Source organism: Carcharhinus amblyrhynchos, chromosome 23, assembly GCF_965287045.1.
Source record: "Carcharhinus amblyrhynchos chromosome 23, sCarAmb.v2.hapA, whole genome shotgun sequence".
In the NCBI taxonomy this organism is placed as follows: domain Eukaryota; kingdom Metazoa; phylum Chordata; class Chondrichthyes; order Carcharhiniformes; family Carcharhinidae; genus Carcharhinus; species Carcharhinus amblyrhynchos.
Genome location: NC_137346.1, coordinates 25542187 through 25556500, shown reverse-complemented (window position 1 = coordinate 25556500; position 14314 = coordinate 25542187). Strand labels below are relative to the sequence as shown.

At 39.1% G+C, this 14314-nt stretch overlaps 1 protein-coding gene across 2 annotated transcripts in view; it reads right to left on the bottom strand.

Annotated features, from left to right (window-relative positions):
- The window catches only part of usp32 (ubiquitin specific peptidase 32), a 221474-nt gene that overhangs the window by 78408 nt on the left and 128752 nt on the right, over positions 1 to 14314 (bottom strand). The gene's annotated exons all lie outside the window — the stretch shown is intronic.

Sequence of the window (14314 nt, the reverse complement as noted above, 5' to 3'; positions counted from 1 at the left end):
TAAGGAGGACTTTTGCAAGGTTGGCAGGGCTCCATTTGCCATGGTTGATAAATGATCCTTTTTGTAAGCTTTGTAACAGTTTGATCAAATGGAATGGATTGCCAGAGCATTTCAGTCAACTATGGGGCTGTGGGTCTGAATTCAACCATGATGTGGAGATGCCAGCGCTGGACTGGGGTCAACACAGTAAGACTGTGTTAAACCTGGTGTTGTCAGACTTCTTACTGTGTCAACCAGGTAAGGACAGTAGATGAACTTCCCTAAAGTGAACCAGATGGGCCTTCATGACAGTTAACAATGGTTTTATGGTCGCTATTACCAAGACCAACATTTTATTCTAGATTTATTAAGTGCCACCTTATGGAATTCAAACCAGAGCTTTAGCCTGAACCAGTGAATTACTGGTCTGGTAATATTATCACAACACCACTGCCTCCTCAAGTTGCACCTCATTCAACATGGTGTACTTTCAAGGGGTTTTACAAGGCACTATTGGGTAAAAGAGAAAGTTTTCATCAGCTTAGTGAGTTCTTTCTGATTGCAGTCTGGGGGAACTTCACCCACGCACTCTGTCAAGAAGCATAACGTCACTGACTGTAACTTTTAGATTTGTGCATTTAACTGTGCATATGTGGAGTCCAGAAGTTGCCAGCAGGCTCAGAGTAGTAATGTTGGCAAATCGTGTTTCTTCTAAACAGTACTGATTAAAAAAGCCCATCTTTTGGTTGGTTGATTCAGTGTATATATTTACATGACAACTGCAAGGTAATACTGCAGTATTATATCTTGCAAAGATATGCAGATTTGACTCTAATTGTGTTCTTAAAAGGTCAGGGCTCTATATTGGCTATGTTCCAGAGTTAGTTGGTGGGGGAAGGTTTTTATATATTCGTAACACACACACACCACGTGGAGACAGTATATCATCTGTAGCAGAGATGACAAATTATATAGTCAAATGAGGAAAATGGGAAGACAAGTTGTTGCCAGGTTTTCAAAGCATTTTGAAATCAGGTGGCAGATGACCAAAGTTTTGCTCTCCCTTTGTGGGACATTGCTTGTATCAATTTGACTAAGACTAGGAACTAGATGGAGTAGGGAAATCACCATGACTATGTACGTTCCCATTCACTGAGCTGCTTGATTTTATGCAAGATTTTATCATGAAACAAAAAATTCTGTTCCTGTCTGTATTGAGCATCTGATATGATTAAAGCTTTTTTTAAACAAATTGAATTTTACAACTTAGACACTATACTTACCTCAAGAATAAAACAGTCCGGAGTTTATGTGAAACAAATGTTATCCACGGGGTGTTCTTGTGATACCACAATGTTTTTAGAAATGGAACTTATTTCATACTATTGCTATTTTAAAAATCCCCCAAGCAGAGATCCCCTAAATAGGAATGTGGGTGGAGAGTTGGGTAACAGAAAAAAAAGAGAAATGTGGGGTTCTTTTGTAGCTGGTTACAGAGTTGAACAGGTTAATTGCATGTCTGACATCTAGACACACAATGTCTGTAAAGTCTACCATTAATACATGCACAGGTGTGACAGGCTGAATTGCCTCCTTCAGAGCTGCATATTCCATTGCTCTGCACATTGAGCCAATAGTTAGGTTAATTTTAATGAAAACATTTACTTCAGTCAGTTCGAAATGACACTGATAGCTGCCTAACTGATCCAACTTTGCTGCTACAAAAGGTTGGGGCTGTAGGCGGTTATGCAGGAACAGCCAACAGATAAAATGCTTTATTTTAAAAACCTGCAAACCATATTTGTAAGTAGAGTTTAACAAATAAAACCGATGCTCTAAATACTCTTTTGCTAACCATTTTGAATGCTTATACTAGTTATGCATTTCTAAAGTTAGGTTCTATTCATGCGAGATGCAGCAAATCCATGGGTAATGATGGGATTGTTTCACATGGCGCACTTTTATTGACAGTTGAAGAGACCAATCCATGAGAAGCAGGTTCTAAGTCTGCAAATGAGGCTGTTACCAGGTGTCACTGTGGGGTGCTATTTTCAACATTGGCATCTGCTGTAGACAATGGTGGGGCACATAGACTCATTATTCATAATGAGCATTGGGTTTTAGAGAAACTGAAAATCTTGCTATGTTACGTGGCTGTGTACTTTCTCAAGTTGCAGCTGGTTCTGCAGCAGAGTTAATTTATCTTGATATCCAAACACATTACTGAAATTCAATCATTAAATGAGTATGGAAGACAACACCATGCAAGAATTCAGCACACATTATTTAACCACAAAAGCAATTTACATTTTCTAAGCTTATAATTTTCCTTCACAAATCTTGAATACAATTTTCAATAATTTTATTTTTGGATTTTTTTCCCCTCAACATTAAGCCTTGGGGAATATTTTCTATTGAATTATTTATATATTCAAATAAATAATTCATAGATGTTTCCAAATTGTCCATCACAGCCCAAAAGGGTAGTAATTATGGAATTATTTACAAATGCCAAGTTCCACTTGATAAACATGTGCAACTCAATACATAGCTTCACAATAACTCTAACAAAAGCTAGAATAGTGTTCAAATAGCAATGTGTTTGGAATGTTATTTCGTAAATATATTATGTTGTAGCAATTTTAATGCTCTGAAGTTTTTACATTATCTGTCTCAGAAGGGTTTTGTCCCCCCAATTTAAGCTTCTTCATTACTACCAATCATATGGCTGCACTCTCAGCACCAAATGAATTTTTGTACCTCATTACTTTTCTCCAAAGCACAACAGGGCTATTTGCCACTCAAGTTATATAGAACAGATAATTTTTGAACTACATTTTGTGGAAGTGTTTGTACTCATTTGGTTTCCTTCTGCTCGCCACACAACTACTCTTCAAAACAGATTTCCTTAACTCCATTTCCGGGGATAGGCTGTTCACCAATATCTACTTTTAACCCACCAATTTTCACAGCCAACTTGATTTCACCTCATTATACCACGTATGGGCATTGTATTCCATTTTCCCAAATTCTGTTGCCATTGCATCTTGTCCTGATTATCTTCAGTATATTTGCTTCCAATATATTCTTTTTCTTCAAGTTTAATTAAATAATTTACACAGCCTTCTTCAGGGAACACAATATTCCCCAAAACTATTAAAAGCATCCATCTTCACATGTGCCTTTGTGTTCTCCTTCACAAAGGACAGTAACTTGTATTTCAATTAGTCACTTTACATCCTTGCAGTCTCAACATGGAGTTCAACAACTTTAGTTTGTAACCACTGCTCCCTTTTTCCTTCTCCAAAAGTTACATGCTTCCCTATTTCAACATAATCTAAAAGCACGTGGTTAATCTCAACAAGTAGCACTCAGACCTGCCCAGAAGGCGGTGGAGGTCAGGTCACTAGTATATTTAAGACACAGATAGATCGGTTCTTGATTCGTAAGAGGAACAGGGTTATGTGGAAAAGGCAGGAGAATGGGGTTGAGAAACTTATTAGCCATCACTGAATGGCAGAGTAGACTTGATGGGCCAAATGGCCTAATTCTGCTTCTATATCATATGGTCTCATTGCTTCTCCAGTAGGTCCATGTTTTCATTTCCGCATAGATTTGTATCCATTACACCAATAATCAGCAAAGAGCCTTGCCTTCACTTTCAATTGTATTAATGGTTCAAATCACCCTCTCAAATGTCTTGCAAGCATACGTCTCAGGCACAGGCGTACCCCTCATTGTCCTGCTCTACCAGTGGCTCATACCTCAGTCACCTATTTTACTATCAATGGTCATTCCTTTCAGTCTGGAACATCCAGCCCTCTAGGATTCCATTCCTCAATACCTTCATTCTACAACTTCCTTCCCTGCTTTTGCCCATAAAAGTTCTCTCCAACTGTTCTCTACACCCTTCCAAGTCCTGCTCTTCCCTCAATTTATTCTTCCCATTGTCATCTAGGCCACTGCAAGATTTTTCTATACATGAAGCGCAATAAAAGAATGAGATATGCTGTTTGTTATCCATAGGTGCATTTTTACAGGGCACCCCATTCAACAAGTTAGTATGTTTCATTTTCATTGTGTAAATGAACTGCAGCTTTTTCATATTTCATAGGAATTTCACATTAATAACAATGGTATATTACACAGATAACCAAGTGCAACTCTTGTATTGTAATACAAATTGAATTTCATTCTTAGTAAAATCAATGATAAACTTCAGCAAGTATTATTACTTGCAGGGGCATAATGTATATTCATTCACCCACCTGCAGGTGCTATTCTTTCAGGCAGACAACAATACAGGCATACCATAATCCAGCCTGCACCGATGATACTTGAGTAAGATTTATATCCACCATATTCAAACTAAAATGTCCTTTGAAACAAACTTAACGAAGACACAAGTTTATCCAATAGCAAAAGACAACAGAACTCCAAAGAATACCCAATTTATACAAATTAAATCTGTCATTTCTACAGCAAAAATGAAGTATTGCAGCATGGTGTCCAGAAGGTTACATGGAGAAAACCCATCTGCTCAGAATACAGCTCCAGGAATTAAGAGGATAACGAGACAGGCCGATGATTAGATTGCACAAGCAATTTCTCTAATAGGCATATGATGTCAAAATCCTTTCTGCTGAATGCAAGGGACAAAATAAAACCTCTTTTACTTGCAAGTGTGAATATTCATTTTGTTACATTATCAGTTGCTTGTAGACCTTCACATTTATGTAATTGAACAGCTAATCAAGTTTAGAAACTTAAGGATTGCAGTATCATTCCTAAAATTTACTCATCAATATAAAGGCCAGTCCCTTTCTGCAGTCAAATTCAACTTTACAGGGTATTGCATACATGTACTAATATACAAATACTTCAATTCAATTTATCTAAATAGTGTTTTAGTGTTGTGCTCTGAAAGTTGGATATCACTTAATTGAACTTGCAAAAAACAAATCTGAATATAACCAGATAAGAACCCAATTTTAACATAAGGAAAACAATTAATTTTTAAAAATAAATTCTATGCATCTGTGTTAAACTGATTTGTGAGTTAGTCAGTAAAGGTCAGTAAAGATGATTTAAGTAAAAACATCAAGAACATTACAAATCAAAAGCATGGAACTGGTTGTTGTATCTTTTTAAACACAATGATTTAATTGGAACTTAGGACAACGTATTTCGATTACAAGTTTGTCACAAAAAAGGAAAATATCAAACAATTCCTGCATTTCGTCCTCATAGCAGGCTTTTCGCTGCAACTCAGACCTAGCAATGGATCAACAGAATTATCCAATACTTTTAGTCAGATAAAATTGACAGAACCAGCAGGTCTTATTTGCCGTGGTCAGATGTTCATTTTATAGTATTCACAGCAATCGATTTATTAGACTTTCTACAGTTCTGAGCTGCACTATTAAATGTCTCAAATAGCAATAATCAGAGAATCACTTAAATATTAATATTTTTCTTTGCAACTATGTAACAAAGCAGAAGACAATAAGCTTTAAGAGTACAAGTCACAACTATACAATGTGGCTGTTGTATCTCATTGTTCTCAAAGACACTACAAACGCAGATCAGATTCCTATAACACAGATGATAATTATTGGGTAGAGGAGCATGGGGAAGTAAGAGAGCCATGTTAGGATTTTGCCTGTGTGAACAAGAAAAAGACAATGGTGCTGAATTAGGGATGGCTATTGGTTTACACAAGGCTAGTGATGAGAAGCTAACTGAAGGCCCACTGGACTAAATGGATTAAGCTTGAGTGTAAGGCCAGGGAAACATGGTTCCGGCAGCAGACTGTGGTGGTGGGGTGGGGCTGAAGTAATTGACCAATGAGAGAGATTGAGAGAAAGAGGGACATGAAGAGTGAAATTAGCTGGTACAAGAGTCCATGAGAAGGGATGAGGATTAAAAAATTAAAGCAACAAATTTAAAACACGTTTAATTGCCTTAGTTAGGGATGGCAAATTACTCTTTGATTTATTACTGTCACATGTATTAGTATACATTGAAAAGCATTGTTTCTTGCATGCTGCAGAAAGCATGCATAGAGAAGGAAAGGAGAGGATGTAGAAAGAGGTGTTACAGTCATAGCTAGGGTGTAGAGAAATATCAACTTAATATGAGGCAAGTCCATTCAAAAGTCTGATGGCAGCAGGGAAGAAGCTGTTTTTGAGTCAGTTGGTACATGACCTCAAACTCTTGTACCTTTATCCTGACAGAAGAAAGTGGAAGAGAGTATGTCTGGGGTGCATGGGATCTTTGATTGTGCTGGCTGCATTTCCAAGGCAGTGGGAAGTGTAGACTGAGGGTGGTGATGGACTAGGCTTCGTTCATGGCCCTTTGCAGCTTCTTGTGGTCTTGGACCAAGCAGGAACCATACGAAGCTGTGATACAACAAGAAAGGATGCTGGTGACAGTCAAAGCAGACTAGCCAAATTTCCTTAGCCTCCTGAAAAATTAGTGGTGGGCTTTCTTAACTATAGTGTTGGCATGGTGGGAACAGGGCAGGTTGGAGGCAATCTGGACACCTAGAAACTTGAAGCTCTCAACCATTTCCACTTCAAAGTTGATGTAGACAGGAGCATGTCCTTCATTATGCTTCCTGAGGTCGATGACTCCCTCTGTCGATTTATTGACTTTGAGGGAGATATTACAGTCATTGTACTAGTTCCTCCCTCTCTTTCCTGCACTGTCTCATCATTGTTCAAGATCCAACCCACTACAGTGGTGTCATCAGTAAACTTGAATATTGAGCTTGAAGGGAATTTGGCCATACAATAATAGGTATATAAGGAGTATAGTAAGGATCTGAGGACTCAGTCTTGTGAGGCACAAGTGTTGAGGATAATTGCAGGTGTTGTTGATGCCTGTCCTTAGTGATTGTGGTCTGAGTGTTAAGGAGTCTAGGATCCAGTTGCAGAGAGAGGAGCCAAGCCCCAGGCCACAGAGTTTGGAGATGAGTTTGTAAGAATAATAGTGTTGAATGCTGAGCTATAGTCAATAAATGAGTCTGACCTAAGTGTTTTTGTTATCCCGGTGTTCTATGGTTGAGTGTGGGGCCAGGAATTTAGCATCTGCTGTGGATCTGTTGCAGCAATAGGTGAACTGTAGTGCATCCAGGCAATCTGGAAGGCTGAAATTGATTTGTGCCATGACAAATCTTTCAAAGCACTTCCTAATGATGGATGTCAGAGCAATCAGGCAATAGTCACAAAGGCATGATGCCTGGGCTTTCTTTGATATAGGGTGATGGTCAGCAGATAGGGACCTCAGATCAGTACAAGGAGAGGTTATGAAAACCCCTGCCAGCTGGTCCACATAAGATCTGAGCACTCGTCCAGTACACCATCCAGCCCAGTCACTTTCCACGGGTTGACTTTTGAGAAGGCTGATCTAACATCCGTTATGGTGTTCCCTGGAAACCGGTTCAGGCCAGGCTTCTGGGGCAGAAGGCATGGTGTCACCGACCCCTTGCTCAGAACAGGCATAGAATGCATTGAGCTCATCAGAGAGGGGGGCATTGGTGCCAGCAATTCTGCGCCTTCATCTTGTAACATTATGTCTTGCACACCTTGCCTTAGTCGGTGGGAGACCGTGTGGCTAGCCTAGGACTCTAGCTTGTCCGGTACTGTCTTTTGGCATCTTTGACGGATTGTCTCTGGATTTCTTGTAAAGCCATGATACGGAGATGCCAGCGTTGGACTGGGGTAAGCACAGTGAGAAGTCTCAACACCAGATTAAAGTCCAATAGGTTTATTGTGGCACGAGCCACAAGCTTTCGGAGCGCTGCTACTTTATCAGGTGAGTGGGAGCTCTGCTCACAAACAGCTCACAAACAAAAGACAACTCAATTTACAAAATAATGGTTGGAATGCGCGTCTTTACAGGTAATCAATCTTAAAGGTACAGACAATTTGAGCGGAGAGAGGATTAAGCACAGGTTAAAGGGATGTGCACTGTCTCCAGCCAGGACAGTTAGTGAGATTTTGCAAGCCCAGTCAAGTAGCAGGGTTTACATGACATGAACCCAAGATCTTGGTTGAGATCGTCCTTGTGTGGAACTTGGCCATCAGTCTCTACTCAGCAACTGTGTTGTTGTGTGTCATGATGAAGGGGCAGCACTCCGAAAGCTTGTCTTGTGCTACCAAATAAACCTGTTGGACTTTAACCTGGTGTTATGAGACATGTTACTTTCTTGTATAGGTCAGGGTCACCTGACTTGAATGCCTCAGGAGGAACAAAATTCAAAATGTCATGCTCTTCTAAATTGATATTTCTAGGACTGGGCCTATAACTGTTCACAAGCTCAACCATTATTTTTAAACAATCTTCTGCAGCCATCAGAGATACTTAAAATTTTAGAAAATTCCCATTACAAGATTAACCACAGGCAAAATCAGCAATATTGACATGTGTAATGGGTTCTCCTACTGATGGAGCTTGACATATAGTATTTCAAAGTATTTTGAAATGCAATGTTATGACCTACTTAGGGATTCAAAAATATAATAAAATGTATAGTCTGCACTTAATTCCTGTATTGTTCCCATCACCCTTTATTTGTAACATCCTTGTCACGAAACAGTGCCTTTTTCCAACTAATCAAAGGTTTCAAAACCAACTTTTTGTTTGAGTGATGGAACTGCAAGCTTATGCAAACTGAAAACTTCTACTTTACCAGCTGGTCATTTGAAGGACACCTGAAGCTTTTAGGAACTTGGGTAGAGGGACTTTTGCGAGGTCAAGGCACCATTGGTTACTTTCTCTTGACCATTTGTGGAACATGTTTACACAAGTTTTCTTTATGGATAATATTACATTGCACAAACAGTGCACACAAGCATTCTAAATACTAATCAGTATTATGCAAAAACACAGTTTGGAATTACCCTGTGGGATGGTAGTCAATGAATGCCTCATGCACGTATTTGCAGCTACCTACTTTAGCAAAGGCATTAACCCATTTAGTCCTTGCTGAAAACGTAAACAGAATAGCTTCAGATGAATGCCCCACAGCTTAATTTGGGAACCTACCCATTTATGCACTTACTGAATTTCTTCACATCATTGCTCCCCAATCCAGCTACTCAAGGATGACATTAAATCAAACTGACTATCAATGATCTCTCATGGCAGAGAAATCAAATTGCATTATGAGATGAATCATAATCAGATGATTCAAAGAAACAGAAAAGATTGGTTTGAGTGTAATTCACTGAAGCTTACCAGCTGCCCCAGACACCATAATTAATTTATGAGAAGCCTTCATTACAGCTGTCAGAACAAATATTTCTGAGCTCATCTGTTATACAGCGGGATAAAACCTTCTATTGTTCACTTCATTCACAACTTAATGCCAGGGCTTTTGCTATTCTGTGGGCAATGAAATTGGTGGCAATGTTCAATCGAAGTTGAGCCTTTTGGAAGACTGGCTTCTGGACAACCAGTGACAATACTGAAGGGAACAAGGTTGTGGGTGTGGCAATACTGTGCCTTAAAGAAGCGTATTTGAGTCACGTATCTTGTGCAGCATTTTTTAAAACAGTCTGTTCCAATTGGTGCTGGTGGGTCTGTTTCTGGCAATGCTGTATTGTTACTACAGCAGCATTATTACTTCGAATTGCTAGAATGTTTGTTTTAATCTGGACTAATAGTTTTAGTGTTTTCCGCTGGGGTTTTGCAGAGTGGGGCTTGATTAGGTTGATGTGCAGAAAATCACGTTATTGGGTGGAGATAAGCCTACATAGCAAAATCAAGCTTAAATGCTGCTTGGAGTTGTTAGAAAGCAGTGCCTCTCTTTTTCTCTCTGGATTTAGAGACTGGAATCTGCCAGGAAATAAGTCTCTGAGCTTCTGCTGTTTGGGGTGGATCTTTCTTTGGAGGTAGTTGAGTGAGAATTAGAAGACGGGTGTCTGTCTGGATCTCAGTTCAGGTGTGTTAAAGGCTGGAATTTAGCATATCTGTTTTTGGTGCTACCTGGTTCTGATGCAGCGATGTCTATGGGGTACAGCTTAAATTGGAACAACAGAGATAGGTAGCTGTTAAGAATTAAATTTGTCACGTTTTAAGTTTTAGTTGGTGTAAGTTATGTTAATTCTTTTTGTTATATTCTATGCCCTAAATAAAGTTTGTTTTGATAAAAGCTTCCTGGTGGGTCAATTGATTCATATCCAGAACAAAACATCTTATGCTCACTCTAATGCCAAAATCACAACGAAAGGTTACCGTCGAAGCTAATTTCATAATATACTTTGGAGTTTCTGACCTGATCCGTAACAGGGAAGCACAGCAAGCGTTTTAGTTGGTGAGCACGGCTGACTGCAGATGATAGTGCTAAGGATAAGTAGGCATATGAAGGGCAAGAATACATCTATGGAGTACAAGTAAAGACGGGTGGGGAAGAACTGGCAAGATGACAACTTCCTATTGGGGATGCAAAGGGTGATGATCGAATAGGCAAGTCTGGAATCAAGCTAGGGAAATGGAGTGGAACTTAAAGATCACAGAGGTAAGATGGGTATAGAGGATACGGGCCAAACGCAGGCAATTGGGAGTCGCTTAGGGTAAAAAGGGACAGCATGGACATGTTATAAACCTCTATGATTCTAAGCCCAACAGTGCAAGAGGAGGCCATTTGGCCCATTGAGCCTGCACCCACAACAATTCCACCAAGAGCCTATCTCGACCTCCCCCTTTTTATTTACACTGCTAATTCCTGTGACACTAAGGGACAATTTAGAATGGCCAAGCAATCTAACACACACGTTTGGAGTTTGGGAGGAAACCTATACAGAAACAGGAAGAACGTGCAAACTCCACACAGTCACCCAATGCTGAAAGGGAACCCAGGGCACTGGCACTGAGAGGCAGCACTGCTAATCACTGTGCCATGGTTTATCACGTCAAAGGCTACAGAAAAGCCGAGGATATCATTCATGGGAAGAATTGTTGGAAACATAGATATGGATTCAGGTGGTGACAACCTGTTCAGGGACAAGAGGAGAGGAAGGTTAGCTATGGAGTGAGTGTGCCCATTTTATGATCAAAAATCCACAGACATTTTAATAACTTTTTGAAAACTTTATGATGAGTTTTTACCTTAATTCCTTTGTACATCTCAACCTTAATTTTGTGCTCTGTAAAATTGCTTGCAAGAGGAACTTTTTACTTCCTGGTTTGATATCTATGGGAATTTTTCTCAGCCTGCTTATTGACTTCACTATTGTTAGATGAGTGTACCCAACAGATGAAAATAGCTTCGAATAGGGAAAATTGACACCACACAGCCTGCTAAATCTTTGTGGGCAGCATTCTTCACATGAGCAGAAAGCATTATCCCTTTACTACTGATCCCAAAATCCAGGCCAATTAAGTATTCTGAAAGGGAAAAATACATTGAGAGTTCTCAATCTTGTCAAATTACAACATTCATGTCACATCAGATAAGACAGCACAGCAGTTACTGAAGTTAGAAGGCATGCAGCAAATCTACAAAGAAAAGTAGAAAAACTAAATGTGCTAACATTGTTAGGATGCACTCAACATGGTGATATCAGATGACTGAATAAAAATTTAAATAAGTCTGCCATGAAAATATTCCCAAAAGTTGCCAATTTTGGTTCTCATCAGGTTTGGTGAAAATGCAAGCTGCAACTTCCCAAGGTTTTCCATAGCAAACAAATGTGCAAATTAATAGACCAGAAAAGATCAATAAGGTTGCAATATGAATTTCCTGCAGTGGATTTTTAAAAATTCACTTAATTACTGAAAGGCCTCAACTTGCTGCTATAATGGAAGTAAACCCCTGGTGGATAATAGAAATGGGCACATAATTGAATATCCTACACTAAAGCTGCGGTTTAGTGGCTTTAGTAATTGTAAGCTATGGTATCAATTCTCACCTTTCTGTACCCAATTTATAATGTTCAACTGCACCATCAGACAGTTCAAATGCATAAATCCGTTAAATGTTCAAGTGCAGGCAGATAAAGTCACAAGTTATAATAATTTTTTAAGTATCCATTTGGATTCTGTTAGAATACGATGCCTTGTTTTGATTGTCCAATTAAAGGACACAGAAGTCATGGAGAGCATACAGAAAAATTCTCCAGGGTAATCCAATGGAAGGGAAACTGTAATTTATAAGAGGGACATGATACATTGAAAGTAAAAAGTTTTTATACAGTGAATAAAGGAAGACTGGTGCCTTTGTTTGGCAACCCTCTGAACACAAAAACTAGTAAAATATATAACACTGGATTTTCCAGCAAAGCAAAAATGTGAGACAAAAAGTTGGATAAATATAAAATTGACTCCAGGCAGGTTGAAACAGAAAGGGATGTTAAATAACCCCTCAAAGTCCATTTGGAAGGACAAATCACTTGGGAATTTCATAGAACTGCATCCAAATAATCTGGAGATCTATCTAATGTAATTATGTTAAAGACAGAAATAAAACAAATGCAAGTGTCAAGCAACCCTGAGTTGCAATTGCCTCACAGCTGTGACTCCAAGTTAATACCAGGACCCCAATCATCCAAAAATAATGTGCTTTTCCAATAAATATCTTATGTTCTGGAATGCAGGTATAAGATGTGAAATGGAATAACTGACTAAACCATGAAAGTCACACCACAACAATTTAGAGGACTATGGCAAGCCTAACCCCTGCCACCCGCACTGAAATCAGAATCCCTACAGTGCAGGAGGCCATTCAGCCCATTGAGTCTGCACCCAATCCCATCTAGGTCCTATACCCATAACCCCACATATTTACCCTGTTAACCCTGACACTGCAGTCAATTTAGCCTGGCCAATCAACCTAATGGGCACATCTTTGGATTGTGGGAGGCAACAGCAGCACACGGAGGAAAAACACAGGGAGAATGTGCAAATTCCACACAGTGACCCAAGGCTGGAATTGAATCTTGGCCGTTGGTGCTGTGAGGCAGCAGTGCTAACCGCTGTGCCACCCCAGTGCATTTAATAGCATGAAGCTGCAACTGATAGCTGTTTTTGTAGAGAACACACACTATGATCTGATATGTCAAAGCCACGAGAACATTTTTGCTATTTTCTTCCTGTCAAACAAATGAAGGTTTAATTGCTGATATCAGCTGAATAGCGTGGCACAGCTATCACTGTCCGGTAATGTTCGTGATAGCTGGCAAGACAGTATTAATTTCAAATCTCAAAGAGGAAGTGGGGCATTCATCCTCTGTAACTGACAAACTGCGAATAGCTGACCATTTAATACAGCAATGATAAACAGTTGTTAGTTTTTGATCTGATTTTAAAGATTGGAACAGTACATTAAGTTAGACTTTTCCCCCAATCAGTAGTTAGTTTGAGAAGACTGTGATAGCAATTTAAAAGCAGTAAGAATGCTGAACAAGAGAAAATAAGTTGCACTAAAACTCAAATGTGATAGCCAAGACACCTCTTGTATTCGATTACTCACTTGTAAGTCATCATTCAATGTAAGCCATTTAAGAGTTTTGTTTTCCATAAAATCTCAAGTCACAAAAGTGAAAAGTTATCATTTATTAATATGCAAACATAGGTGGTTCCTACTGTAGCTTCTTCAAAATAACAGTGCTTATATTCATATAGAGGAATCTTACTACTTTAATGAGTCTCCATTCTGCAAGAGGTGAAACAACTTATTTCAGTTTTTTAGCATCTGCTTTATTTTGCTTTTGCTCTGTTTTCTATGACACGTACAAAGCATTGGCAGTACAAAGATCTGCTTTAATTTCCCCATACAAAATTTTTGCATTTTATAAGTGTTTGAAGCCCTTTTTCTGGAATGTATTACTTGTTCAATGGCATAAAACTCTATGAAGTAGAAGGTGGTCATTTCACCCAATGAGTCTGTGGCAGTTCTTTCGAAAAGCTCTTTCGGTTTGTTCCACTCAGACACTCTACCCTGCAATTATTTTTCCTTCAACTGTTTATCCAATGCCTGCAAGCCACTATTAAATCCGTTTCCACCAACCCCAGGCAGTGTATTCCAAATTTAACCATGCTGGCAAACAACTAGTGAGTTGAGGGAAATGTTTTTAATCTGTGCCCTCTGATTATCAACCCTTCAGCCGGAGTGAACAGTTTCTCTTCATTTACTCTTACCTAAACGCTTTGAATTTTTACCTTTCCATCAAGCCTCCTTTTTTTTCATGTTTTAAGCAGAATAACTGCACCTTCTCCAGTTAATCCACATACATATAATCCGTCTTTCCTGGAACAATCCAAGTAAATCTCTTTTGCACCCTCATTTTTCTTATGTCATAGTACCCAGGATTGGACACACTATTCTTGA